Source organism: Opisthocomus hoazin, chromosome 4 (genome assembly GCF_030867145.1).
Source record: "Opisthocomus hoazin isolate bOpiHoa1 chromosome 4, bOpiHoa1.hap1, whole genome shotgun sequence".
Classification (NCBI taxonomy): domain Eukaryota; kingdom Metazoa; phylum Chordata; class Aves; order Opisthocomiformes; family Opisthocomidae; genus Opisthocomus; species Opisthocomus hoazin.
Window position 1 is genome coordinate 19,247,938 of NC_134417.1, and position 12,256 is coordinate 19,260,193.

Here is a 12,256-nt window from a genome sequence, read left to right on the forward strand (position 1 = left end):
CTCTGAGTGGATTGCTAGTGTAAGATACTGGTGTCCTGGCAGTTTGTGCTAATTGCATGTTAACTCTGAAGTGGAGTGGTGGTAGTTGAAATCTAGGCTGTTGACTGTTTAGTCATGTATCTAGGTTGCTGAATCATAGAATGCTTTTTCTCTGTGTCATCTGAGAGAAAGATTAAGCCAGGAGCCCTTTGGTTTTATTTGCTCTGCTAACTTGAATAAATACTTGGCAAAACTCAAATCCAGAAATTTGTAACATGTTCAATTATACGTAACAAAAAGATCCCCAAAAGCATGCAATATGATTTTAGTTTCAAGTTGAATCGTTTATTATGATTTAATTAGCTCTTCAGCAAAGAGATTTGCATTAATCTGGTAAATCGAGAAGATTCTGCAGAAAAAGAGGTGGACCAGAAGCAGGTCATCTATTGGCAGTTACTGCTTACAAATTTGGGTTTGCAGATGCTTTCTTTAATAGGGCTCTAACACACAATGCCAGGGTTTGAAAACTGCAAAGCCAGTCCATTGTACCTCTGCTTCTGTTGGCCATCTACCCGTGCTGATTTTTGGGCTCAGTGCCTACCTACGTGTTGCTGTATTTGGCTGACCTTTCAGTAACACTGATGTTTCCAGTTGCACCCTTTGTAATGAGGCATTCCGAGTTCAGCGTAGTGTGGCAGAAATATCTGGTATCTGAGTAAAAGACAGAACAGAATTAATTGAAGTTCCTTCCTGAATCTTTGATCAGGTGCTTCCAGGTTGTTTATGGCTTTGCGGGCCCCTGGGACTGCTGGAGGCAGAGCTCAGGCATCTGCTGTTCTTTTTCTTCCTGTAGGTAGAGAGGGAAAGACACCGGTAAGAGCTTTGCCATGGTTACTGTTCCCAGGGAAACACCTTCCCTGCCTCTCATGTTGAGAGATGACCTGGCATAGTATTGTGGGTGGAAATCCCTTGGAAAATCATTTTCTGCTAGAGAACAGATAGTGTGTCAACTCAGTTTGAGCCTGTTGCCATTTTGTGAGGCAGAAAGCATTTCTTCTGCTTTTGTTTTAAGTTCTGCCAATGAGGCCGCAGACGGGACAGAAGTTAGGTTATTGCTAGGGACAAGGTGCCTTGCATGCATCAGAGCTGCATGAGCTGGGAGAATACACCAGTGACAACTCTGTGTGCAGTGACAATGTTGGAAGGGACCTAAGGAGCTGACAAGGTGGTGCAGGAATTCCTAACAACAATCTGCCTGGGTTCTTTTCTCCTGCTCTGAACTGACTCTGTACTCATCTCTCTTCTTGTTTTGGCCTTAGTTTTCTTATCTGCAAAGTAGAAGCGGTGGGAACTACCTGCCTTCATAAACAGTGGATCCTGATGATGTTGCTATGACTGTCCTTTGAAGACTAGACCAGTTTCCCTTTTAGTAGGTGCTGCATAAACACAGGGGAAGAAAGATGATCTGTCCCAGAGAACTTAGGCTCTGCCTGCCCCATCCTGTTAGTCCTTTGCTACTAGCAAAGACTTGTGGACAAACTGTGGGGGTGGATGTGTGCCTTTTTCTCAGGCTGGCTCTGTCTGAACATAGTGGCCATGCAGGATCATGGATCTCTGTGGCGTGTTCTGACTTGACTCTCACTTAGGGGTACCCTTTCTGGGATGTTAAGATCCAGCTGGAGTCTTGTTGAGGACTAATTGGCTAGTGCTTACTTAGTACTTCACACACTCCAAAGTATGAAGCACTTTTCATGTACAGACCACATCTGTGGAGCCCTGTGAATACTCTGTGGCAATTATGTCTCCTGTACTAAGTATCATAATGAAAAGGGATGGAAGGCACACAGGTCACTACAGCAGAAACAGAGGCCGCGTGGCTGCAGTCGGGCCTGCAGGTTACCTACCTTTCCTCAGCAGTACCCCACATGAGCAGTGCTGTGCCAAGTTCAGGGCTTTCTTTGAATGAATGTGATTTGTTTTAATGAGTGGTTAAACTGTGGTTGTAGTCTCTTGTTCATCTAAAGAGAAGAAAACAGGGAATGCTTATAAAAAGAAAGTGCCGATGTGAGGGGCCAGTTGAAGGGCAGTTTCCCTATGGCCACGTGATGACTGCTCAGAGCTCCACAGTCCTGGCTCACTGCAACAGGCAGAGGAAGGACCTTGCTGTATGGGCTGACCTACGGATGCTGTGAAGTCCCCTCTGGGGTCTGATGTGCAAATGGTGCTATTTTGAGCACCAGTGTGTCAACCTGAGCCTCGCTGGGAGCTGCAGCTCCAAGGTGCTGTAACTGACAACCAAGGGGAAAGAGCCTCCAGAAAGCCAGGTGAGAAATGTGGCAGGGACTCCAGTCCAGAGCTGATCCTTCTTGTAGTCCTCTCAGTTCTTCACAAAACAGCTATGAAGCTGAAAGCAAAGCATGGCCTCTCATCATGTAATACATCATTCTTGGACAGTGGCTCATGTGCCTTTTCAGCACTAACATGACTATTCACGTCCCCAGCTGCTAGTTAACATCTTTTATGCTTGAGAACACATCCAGCCAAAATGGCTCCCTCTGTCCCCAGGTTCTCTTAATTAGCCTGCCTTGTTGTGATGCTCAAGTCCTCCAAGGGGACCACACAGCTACTGGGGCTTAACATGGATGGATGAGCATTGGCTGGTTAGACTATGTTTCTGCATACTGTGGAACTTGAGGCTGCATGCAGATTATATATTTTTAAGTGAATAAATGTGTGTTTTTCATCTGTGCTCAAGGCTCGTGGCTGCGTGAAACAGGGTAATGAATCTGCAAACACTAAAGAGTATGCAGTTCGTTACCGAGGCTATTCGTGATTTTGCTGTTGCTGCAAAACCAGGCAAGATCCTCCTTGACAGTAGGATGGGGACATGTATCTTGTGCAAACAGAATATTTCTGATTCTGTCCTTCTGTAGGACAAAGGAATGCCGCAGTTCTGTCTGTCCAGCAATCGTGGGTGCTTGTTCTTGGTCCTACTGCTGTGTCCCTCTTACTGCTGGAAATGAAAAGCAATTCTCCAGATCTATCTGTTCAGGTTCAGGGAGGAAAAGGGACTGAAGTGTTGGAAGTAGTTTTAGAGCAGTTAAGGATTTAAAGATAAAAAAACTGCTTTTATGGTGCTACCTGCAGAAGGAAATCCTATTTGAATGAGTTCAGGCTGAAATTTCTTGGACTTCTTTGAAGCTTCTCCACCTTCAATTGTTAAACAAATGAGAAATGCCTTCCTTTCCCACATGACTGACCTTTCCATAAGTGTGCTGGTTACTGGGGAAAGTGACATCCCCAGTAACTTCAGCCTCATGTGAAGGCTGAAATCTGCAGTGGAACGTATTTCTAAACCCCTTGAGACACAGTCACAGTACCTCCTCATGCATTGCTCAGAATTGTTCTTGTTCTATTTGCATTCAGTATCTGTTCTCCTCTTTAATGTAAAATGCTACCTAGGGAACCTGGGATAAATTTATTCAGCTGTCTCTCATTGCAAAGAAAATAGCTAAAATAAAATATTCTGTTTTCCACAGAGGTTTTTCTAAGAAAGGATCCTTATCTTAGATGCGTGTGTCTCTCTTCACCTGTTCCCATTGATATGCAGCCTGTTCTGCTGCTGTTGAACAATACTGAACCCTGTTTACCTAGTCAGAGAAGTCCAGGGAGTAGTGATGAAAATAGGGAAGGCATAGCTTGATTTCCATTTAAAAAGAGTTTTGAGAGATTAGTAGTACTGAGAAGATCAAGAGAACAAATTCTCAGAGGGCAAGTTATAGCAGAGGCCTTCTGGGTGTTTATGATTTTCCCTTCTCCCACGATACCAGACAAGAAACAATTTGGTGAAATGGAAAAGCGTTAAACACGGATAGACAGATTGCTGTAATTGGTAATGTTTTGTTAACTTGTGGGACTTATTACCACAAGATAATAGCTCGGTTTGCTTTTGTTGTGTTGACTAAATTGTAGTGTAAACTGTTTGGGGAGAAGATTTTTGGGGAAAATGGTGCTGAACGTACTGGGAGGTTGGAGAGTGTCTGTGTAGAGCTCTCATCTTGGTTATGCCCACAGAGCTTATTCTCCAATTTCAGTCAGTTCTGCCACTTCACTCACTTAAAAACCCACTTCTGCTGTGCTGATGTGTTGATTTTATATACAAATTGTGCTCCTTCTTTATTATCTGAATCTTTCTGTGGATTAGCTTGCCCAGTGAGTTTTCTAAGTCATGGACTCTCCTCCTTCACCACCTGGACATTATCTGAATTACTGGTGCTCAAGTACAAAAGAATGATAAATAAAGCCTGGTTGTAGCAGCCCAGCTTCCTATATATGAATATTTGGACTATGCCAGGTGTCTTGTTGCACGATGTTCTGGTCCTGTTAGTTCATTCCATTTCTCAAGGACAAAAAATAAAATCCTCCAGGCTTTTACAACAGACAAAAATTATTGACCAAACATTTTTTTTTTCTTTTTTTCACCTTTTTCTAAGCCAGGATTCTCAGCAACTTTGTTCTGCAAAGAGGCAGCACTTTATTCATATTCAGAACCTGTTCCCGTGAGTCATTAAATTGGGAACTGCTGAGTTCAGGCTGTTTGTCTGAACTTTTGAGTCACCACCTTGATACAGTGTGCTACTGTGGGGGCCTCTAAGGAGCAAGGGTCTACATGACTGAAGACCTGATTATGAAATTGAGATACTGTTAATTAGTAAGGTCATCTTCTGCTAGCATTGGTAGAAGCTGAGGTGAGATGAGAAGAGGTAAAGGAATGGGATACTCTGTTCCATTTTCCCTTGATTTTACCACTAGACACAAGAAGGGAGATCTGCCAGAGAAAGGATGAAATTGGGGGCAACTATCAAATTTTTAAGTCAAAGCCACAATAAGAATCAATGGGCTGGAAATTAAAGTGAGAGCTTTGAAACACAAGCCAATTTCTTTGTGTTAGGCCAGCTCCAGGGGAAGCAGTGGATTTGCAGTTGCCTGGAGTCTTTAAAGAGCTTTCTAAAATGCTGGTTTAATCCAATTTCTGTGAACTTCTTGTGTGTTCAACAAGTCAAACACAATGAACCTAGTGGTCCTGCCTCATCCTGAAGTGAAAGAATCTGGGAAGATGATCGTTGAGTTAGAGGCACTCGGGTGTGAGCCATTCCTTGTCATGCTCTTGGAGAGCCATAGCCACAGGTGTGAACACATGAACATATGGGGTCAAATACTTCGATGGTGCAAGTTATTTCAAGGAAAGTGGGGTGTATTATAGCAACTGAGGATCAGGCCTCTGAATTTTTTTTTTTTTTTTTTAGAAGTCAACTTCCGTATGTACTGCAGATGCTTACTGAAACATCACTATTACTCTATTCCATATGCTGTATGCTGGTGGGACAATATTTGAATAGTACAAAATATTGTTCTACCAAGAGAGGCACAACTAAGCCTTTTGAGCTTGGCAAAGACATTTTACAGTTGCATGCTGAAATTACCTTTGGTAATTATGCAAATGGAAATACATCTCACACTTGTAATCTAGTTTATGAAAGTGAAGGTGCTGCCTGATGAGCTTTGCTTTGAGCATGCAGTGGACTGAGAGGAATTTCTTGGTGCCTCTTCTATGGTGACTTCATTCCTCTCCTTATCTCAGGAATCCAGCACAAAGTCATTTATGTTCACTTGCAGTAGCATTTAGTCTTCTAACTCCATGGCTGGATCTGCTACTTCTGCAGCATCTCTACAGAGAGGGTTAAAATGATTTTTAGAGTGTAATCATCTAGCACGTTTATCAGCCACTTACATCAGTGTGACACTTGTCCATAATGCTTTGGAGCTTCTCCCACCTCTGCTCCTGGAGAGGATGAGCCTGCAGGAAGGCTGAGAATGCTGCCTGGGACAGGGCAGTGCGCTGCGTGGGACCTGCCCTGGGAATGCTGCTGCTGTGCGCTGGCTCTGCTGCCTCTGGTGGAGCTCCCACCGGTGAGAAGCTGGGGCTCAGTGTGCAGCTGGGCTTGTTGTCCACTCACTGCACAAGCAGAACTGGAGCTGAATCTCCAACTCACAGCCTCCTCTCCGGAGAGCATCCCACCCACAGCCTCCTCTCCAGAGAGCAAAACATGTCTGGAATGGGAGACAGATTTTGGTTGTAAATTGATTAAATGTGGACATTTATATCAGTATAGGCAGCAGAGAGTAACATTCCATGCTCACTACAGCTGGTAAATGAATTTGTTTAGCATGCAGTTTAGGAGAGGCTGGGGAAAGAAAGTGCAATGTTAAAACATACTATGCATCTTGCTGCTCTCCTAGTCTACCTTTATGCACTTAGCAGTATCTGTCTCTAACACTACAGGTTTCTTAAGCTCTTGTATGTATCTCGTACCTAGCGTGGTGATGCTCTGCTTTGATTTGGCATCTATCTGTAACTACATATCAAATCCTGTTAGTTTTCTCATTCTATGCTATAAACATTATCATAGAATCATAGAATGGTTTGGGATGGAAGGGACCTTACAGATCGTCTAGTTTCAACCCCCCTGCCATGGGCAGGGACCTCTTTCACCAGAGCAGGGTGCTCAAAGCCCCGTCCAACCTGGTCTTGAACGCTGCCAGGGAGGGGGCAGCCACAGCTTCTCTGGGCAACCTGTGCCAGCGCCTCACCACCCTCAGAGTATGGAACTCTGGGTGTGTTATCCTTAAGACAGATCCACTCCAGTAGCCTGTCTGTATAGACAGCTTTGATCTGCTCCTCGTTTTACAAGTGGAGAAAACTGAGGTTGGCTGGATTCCTGTCCCTATGCCTCAATTTCCCATCTATAGAATGAATGGGTTTTTTTAGCCTGACTGACGGCAGGACATGTGGAAAAACAAGAAGTTACTACTGCATCATGCATCCTAGGGGACAGATGCTTTGCTCTGCCATAGGTGAAGTGACCTGTGTCTGAAGTTACTGAGCTTGCTGGGGTTTGTGGTAGGAAAGGGGCAATTTTATCAAAAAAACTAATGCAAAAGTGATGACCCAATATTGCTTCAGACAGCTATAGATGCCTTGTACCACTGTCACACCAACACGAAAGTACGTGTACTTTCTTCATGCAAACTTGTGGCCTGAAGTATTTGCTGAACTAGATATGTGGAACTGATTACTTCCCTGTCTGAGAGCTGGCATCATGTTTCCAGCTAAATTCGTAGGTCTTGTGAAGTCTTCTGCCTTGTCTTTAGATGACAGTACTACGCTTTGGTGTGTGGGTGTGCCTGTGGGATAGTACTCCAAGGCAGCTATTCACAGCAGCTTGGTTTCCCTTGGCCCTGAATACTCTACTGTTTGAAGTTATTTTAACGAGAGCCCTTCCCATGCCTTAATCTGAGCAAATGAATCTGTTTTGTCTCTTGTTAGGATGTACCTTTATTTGTTTGTGCGAAGCTGTAAATGCCTCCAAAGTGTCTAACGGTCTGAGTGGTGAGCTGCCCGGGATGGGAGAAGCCAGCTGTACCGTGAGGAGGGTTAAAGCCTGGGTATGGTGCGTGTCAGAGGGCTCTGCTGTGCTTTGCGCTGAAGCAGTTACTAAGCAATTTGTGCGGTCTCCTCCAGGAGAGCGTCAGCTCTTTGGTGCACTGTCGGTTAGTTCCAGAACTGCTGCCACAGAAAGCTGCTTCCCTTCACCCTCCCCTCTGCCTTGTGTGAACTCATCACCACAGCAGGACTGCAGAGAAGCCAGCCTGTGACACAAGGGAGGGCACATGCTTGTGAGTGCATGTGGGTCTAGAGGGGAGGCATCGCTCTTTGCAGTGTGTTTCTGTTGCTTTTTCTAATGGGTGTCTGAACTGAGGTGGTGGTGACAGCTTGGAGAAGGCTGCTGGAGGGGCGGCTGGGTCTCCTTGGCCAGAGAGGTCGTTTGTGAGCAGTATTTGTCCTGTTACTGAGATACGTATTCAGAGTGCTGCTGGCAGCAGCGATGGCTGCGATGGCTCACTGTCTCCAGTGGCAATAACCAGGGAAAAATTCTGGAGTTAACTGCCCTCTGTTCAGCGGTGAGCAAGAAAACAGTTCTTCAGCTCCTGAGCTGAGTGGTCCCTCAAAAATTACGTGAATAGGCTCTAGAATGATTTTGCTGGATGCAATAGCTCAGAGCAGAGCCAGAGGCTGGTATTTTTCTTAGATGCTGTTTCGGCTGTGAAACTGTCTGCTGGCAAACTCTGGGGAGGAAGGAATGAAGTCTGCCATGCACTCTCACGTATCTCTTCATTAGCTTAGTGTCCAAGTATTGTAGTGAATGTATTTTAGCTTTGCAATTTGCAAATACGGTTTTTGTTATTCATGAGGGATTTTAAGACGACAGTGTGGAAACGTTAAGCCTTCTTTTGTTGTGTTCTCTCCTCTGAGCAGGAATTTGTGTTCTAGCAATCCAGCATTGTTGTGAAGCACAGATTTTGGGAAGACGGCGAATTAAATTTTCTCTGGCAAAAATTAGAAACCATCAAGAAGTGTTTACTGCTGAGGGACTAGACAAGGGACTGTGCCATGCTGCTGTAAATCTGGATTAATTTCTTGAAGCTGTTGCTAAGATTACACCTTGGCCTTTAATGCCTTTTATTAGGGAAGTTTCTGTTTTGTGGAGAGCAGGATATAGTATCACCTCTGTAATATCCCTGCAGGTGCTCTGTAAAATCAAGCAGTCTGACTCAAAAAAAAAAAAAAAAAAAAAAAAAAAAAAAAAAAAAAAAAAAAAAATTGCTGAGGTGAGTAAATGATGTGGAATGATATCTTTCTTTAGCTGTTTGCAGATTATGGATAGTTCATAATGTGTAGTGAGGATTTGTTGATAATCATTACTATCTCTTACAATTTTAGAGAAATATTACAAGTGTCTTCATAACAGGATGGGATATGAAGTCATCTAAACTGAACAGTGAGACTATATGCTTTAAGAATTTTATGTTAGTTTGTATAATTTAGCTTGTATTGGGAATAATTAATCAAGGATTCTTGGATGTATGCATATAAATGTATGGTGTATTCTGACAGTAAGTAGCTGTCAAAATCTTTGAAGTGTGGTTATAGATATATATTTGTATACACCAATGCATTTCTGTAGAATGTATCAACAGTAAATCAAAATACTGGCTTATTTTCACTTTCTATGCATTTTACTTATGTAGGAGAAAGTTTTTTTGTTTTTTGATTCACCAATCATTTGAACACATTTTCTTTAAAAGCAAACAAAAAAATCCCAGCCAAACAAGAACATTAAAAGACTATTTTTCAAGAAGTGGTTAAATCAAAAAAGTGGCAAAATCTGTTTCTTCACCTAAGGAAGTCGGTACCAAAATCTTTTGAAGTTGGCTTAGAAATCTGAAATAAACCCTACAGGGTGCACGTTAGCAGTATCAGCACTGCATATAGATAGTAGCAGGGACCCATCCTGTCTGGGTTGGTGACAGCCAGCTCACCAATTTGACACAGGTGAATAATTGATTTTTAAGCTATAGCTAGGCCTGAGAACTGTCAGCATCGCGATTTCTGAGGCTTGGGGTTCCCCAGGCTCAGATTTAAAATCTGAACCTGAACTTCCTGGCTGTTCTCTATCATTTTAGTTTAATAGATATTTAAATGTTTAAAAAAACAGGACTCCAAGCATATGTAAGTTTCTTTTAGTTTCAGTGCAGCTTCACCTGGACTTAACTTTGCCTTATGCACATGCCTGAGGGTCTGCTGAGTTAACAACCACCTGAAAGTCTATATCTAAAGCCTGGGGGAAGTTCAGGTGTGCATCCAAAATAACTGTGGTTCACTTGCATTTCCAATGTATAGAAGGAGCATGCTGCGCTCTTTGTCACTTGGCAGTCACTGCAAGTCCTTGAAAAGTCCTTGCAATTTAATAATGGCTGGTGTGATCTTGAGGGTAAGCTAGAAATTTTCCTCATACATAGTGGCAATGTTGACATGCAAATAACTGGGAATTCTAACTCTTCCAGTGTCCCTGCCTCCCTAATGCCTGCCTGTCTGTGGTACTTACCTTCTTGCTTGAGCAGCGTTCAAATGTCTCCTTGACAGGTTGCGACTAATGTCTGCTTTGAGCCCCTCTTCAATCTTTAATTCGGTAAACTTCAACCACAGGTGTGTGTTAATGGGTTTGCATCTTTAGGGCGGTAAGATTTTCCAGTTGCTGCTGCGACCCAGCATACCTACTCAAGAAACTGAAAGTGAGGGGATTTCCAGTTGGGAAGACATGACTTCAGTTCTTTGATAGAAACAGCTCTCCTTTCACCCCCCTCCAAGTCAATCACAGTAGATGCCTAGTGTGTACTATGCCTGCCTGTAAAGCCAACTTGTTTAACTAAGTCTGTAACTACTCCTGGAGCATGGGAAAACACAACCACTGGGCAGGTCTTTTCAATCTGTGACCTCTCCACTCCTGTAATTTTATGTTAAAAGTGAACATCAAATATAGTCAACAGGATGAACTAAAAAATGCAGTGATCCAAAGTAATTTGAGCAATCTTTGGTGATAGTCTCAAATTGGAATAAATGTTTAATGTGCCTCCAAAGCAAAGCTCAAGTAAAGCTGTATGTCCTTCATTAGGCTGCGCAGAATGCTTTGGAAATACTGATCACGACAGAGTAACGAGAGGAGAAAGCTTCAGAGCAGATCTACTGTGCAACAGAAGATCACATCAGGCACCAGTTCAGCTTCTGCCTGAGGTTAACAGGATTTTGATCTCTGCAGAGAAAGGTGCATGTTGCTAACCTTTCCCTCTTTTGTGGACATTGTTTGGGAAAGCTTGCAAGGCAATTCCATCCACACCATGGCCGAGATCTGTCCTCTTCTCAAGGGATCAGAGCATATTGGCAGTGCATCACTCAAGACATTCGGAGTCTTGCTCCTAACCTTGCATGTTCAGATTTATACTCCGTTGGTATACATAAAGTTGGCTTTGCTGTCACAGTTAAAAAAAGAAAACTGTAAGGGATACCTCCAAACAGGAACCAGAGTTACTTAAATATTTTAGAAGAATCTTCTGTCTTTGGAAGTTAGTTAGCAGATTTTGTAAGAAAGCTTTGTTTTAATGAGAACAGAAATTGCATTTAAACAAAGATGTTTTATTTAAGCACAGGTGTTACAGTTGTGCTTGGTTAACGAATGATCTGAAGGAAAATATGACACCAGTCACTATGCTGCATTTTGGCTTTTTCTCTAAGCTGATCTAACTGTGATTCTCTGCTGGAAGAGGTAGTCCTGGCCTTGCCATGTCCCACCCCACACCTTACTAGCGCTTGTACCCTTCATGCTCTTTTGCAGACAACTAAGCCAGGTAAGAGACAATCCACTAAGAAAACATCGCTTCACTTGTTTACAATAACTTTTTTCCTGGCTTAGTTTTCAGTTGACTCAGCATGGGCTAGCAAAAAAAGATGTGATGGGAATGTGCAGAAGAACAAGAGAAAGGATGGGATTTTCTTTCTGGTTATAGCTGGATTTTTAGTGCTTCTTAAAGCAAACAAACTGTAGCAACGCGAGCTTATGTCAGTAACTGATCTTGCTGTTTCTCTGTCTAGGCCGAAAGAGTAAACAAAGGGCACAAATGGTGAAGAATAAAAATAAATAGAATTAAAAAAAAAAAAAAGAAACCCAAACCAAGAGCTTCTTTCTCTGGCGTAATAACTTTGAAGTTCTTTTTGGCCATCAGGAAGGGCAATGTTTTGCTTAAGGGTTTGCATTGGGACTTCTGGTGGGGCAGAAGATTTTTCAGTCCTTTAGCCTGCTTAAACCTTATCAGTGAAGACATGCCAATCTGTCTCCTTAGTGTGTTTAATCCTTGAAATCTGATTTAGCTCTGCTTGACTCATAGCTAACTGTTGTTCATGGCCAGCAGACACAGGACTGGGGAGAATATTTGAACTGTAGGTACTTTGCAACTTTTGAGCTCTGGATGTGTGTTGCCTTTTGGTACTTTCGAGGAAGAATAAGAACACATAACATTAGGTATCCTTTCATGCTCTTAAAATGAAAATTCTGGCCCTCTGCTTAACCCTGTCTGACTCTTTTTTTTTCTATCCTGTCAGCAATCTGATTTTTCCCCCAAATCCACAATTTTGATTTGAATGCTGTGAGGGTAATTTTTGACTGAGTTTGCACAGACAAGTAGATGGATGTACTCCTTGAGTTTATCAAAGATTTTTATTTCACTCCCAGCTGTCTTCCTTCCCTGTGAATTATATATTAGGCTGTCATTAAGAAGAAATGAATATAACCCATTATTCCAAGATTAGTGACCTCAAATGGGG

At 42.8% G+C, this 12,256-nt stretch overlaps 1 protein-coding gene across 11 annotated transcripts in view; it reads left to right on the forward strand.

The window, feature by feature from the left end:
• MCF2L2 (MCF.2 cell line derived transforming sequence-like 2) overlaps positions 1-12,256 on the forward strand; it is a 191,141-nt gene that overhangs the window by 24,868 nt on the left and 154,017 nt on the right. The gene's annotated exons all lie outside the window — the stretch shown is intronic.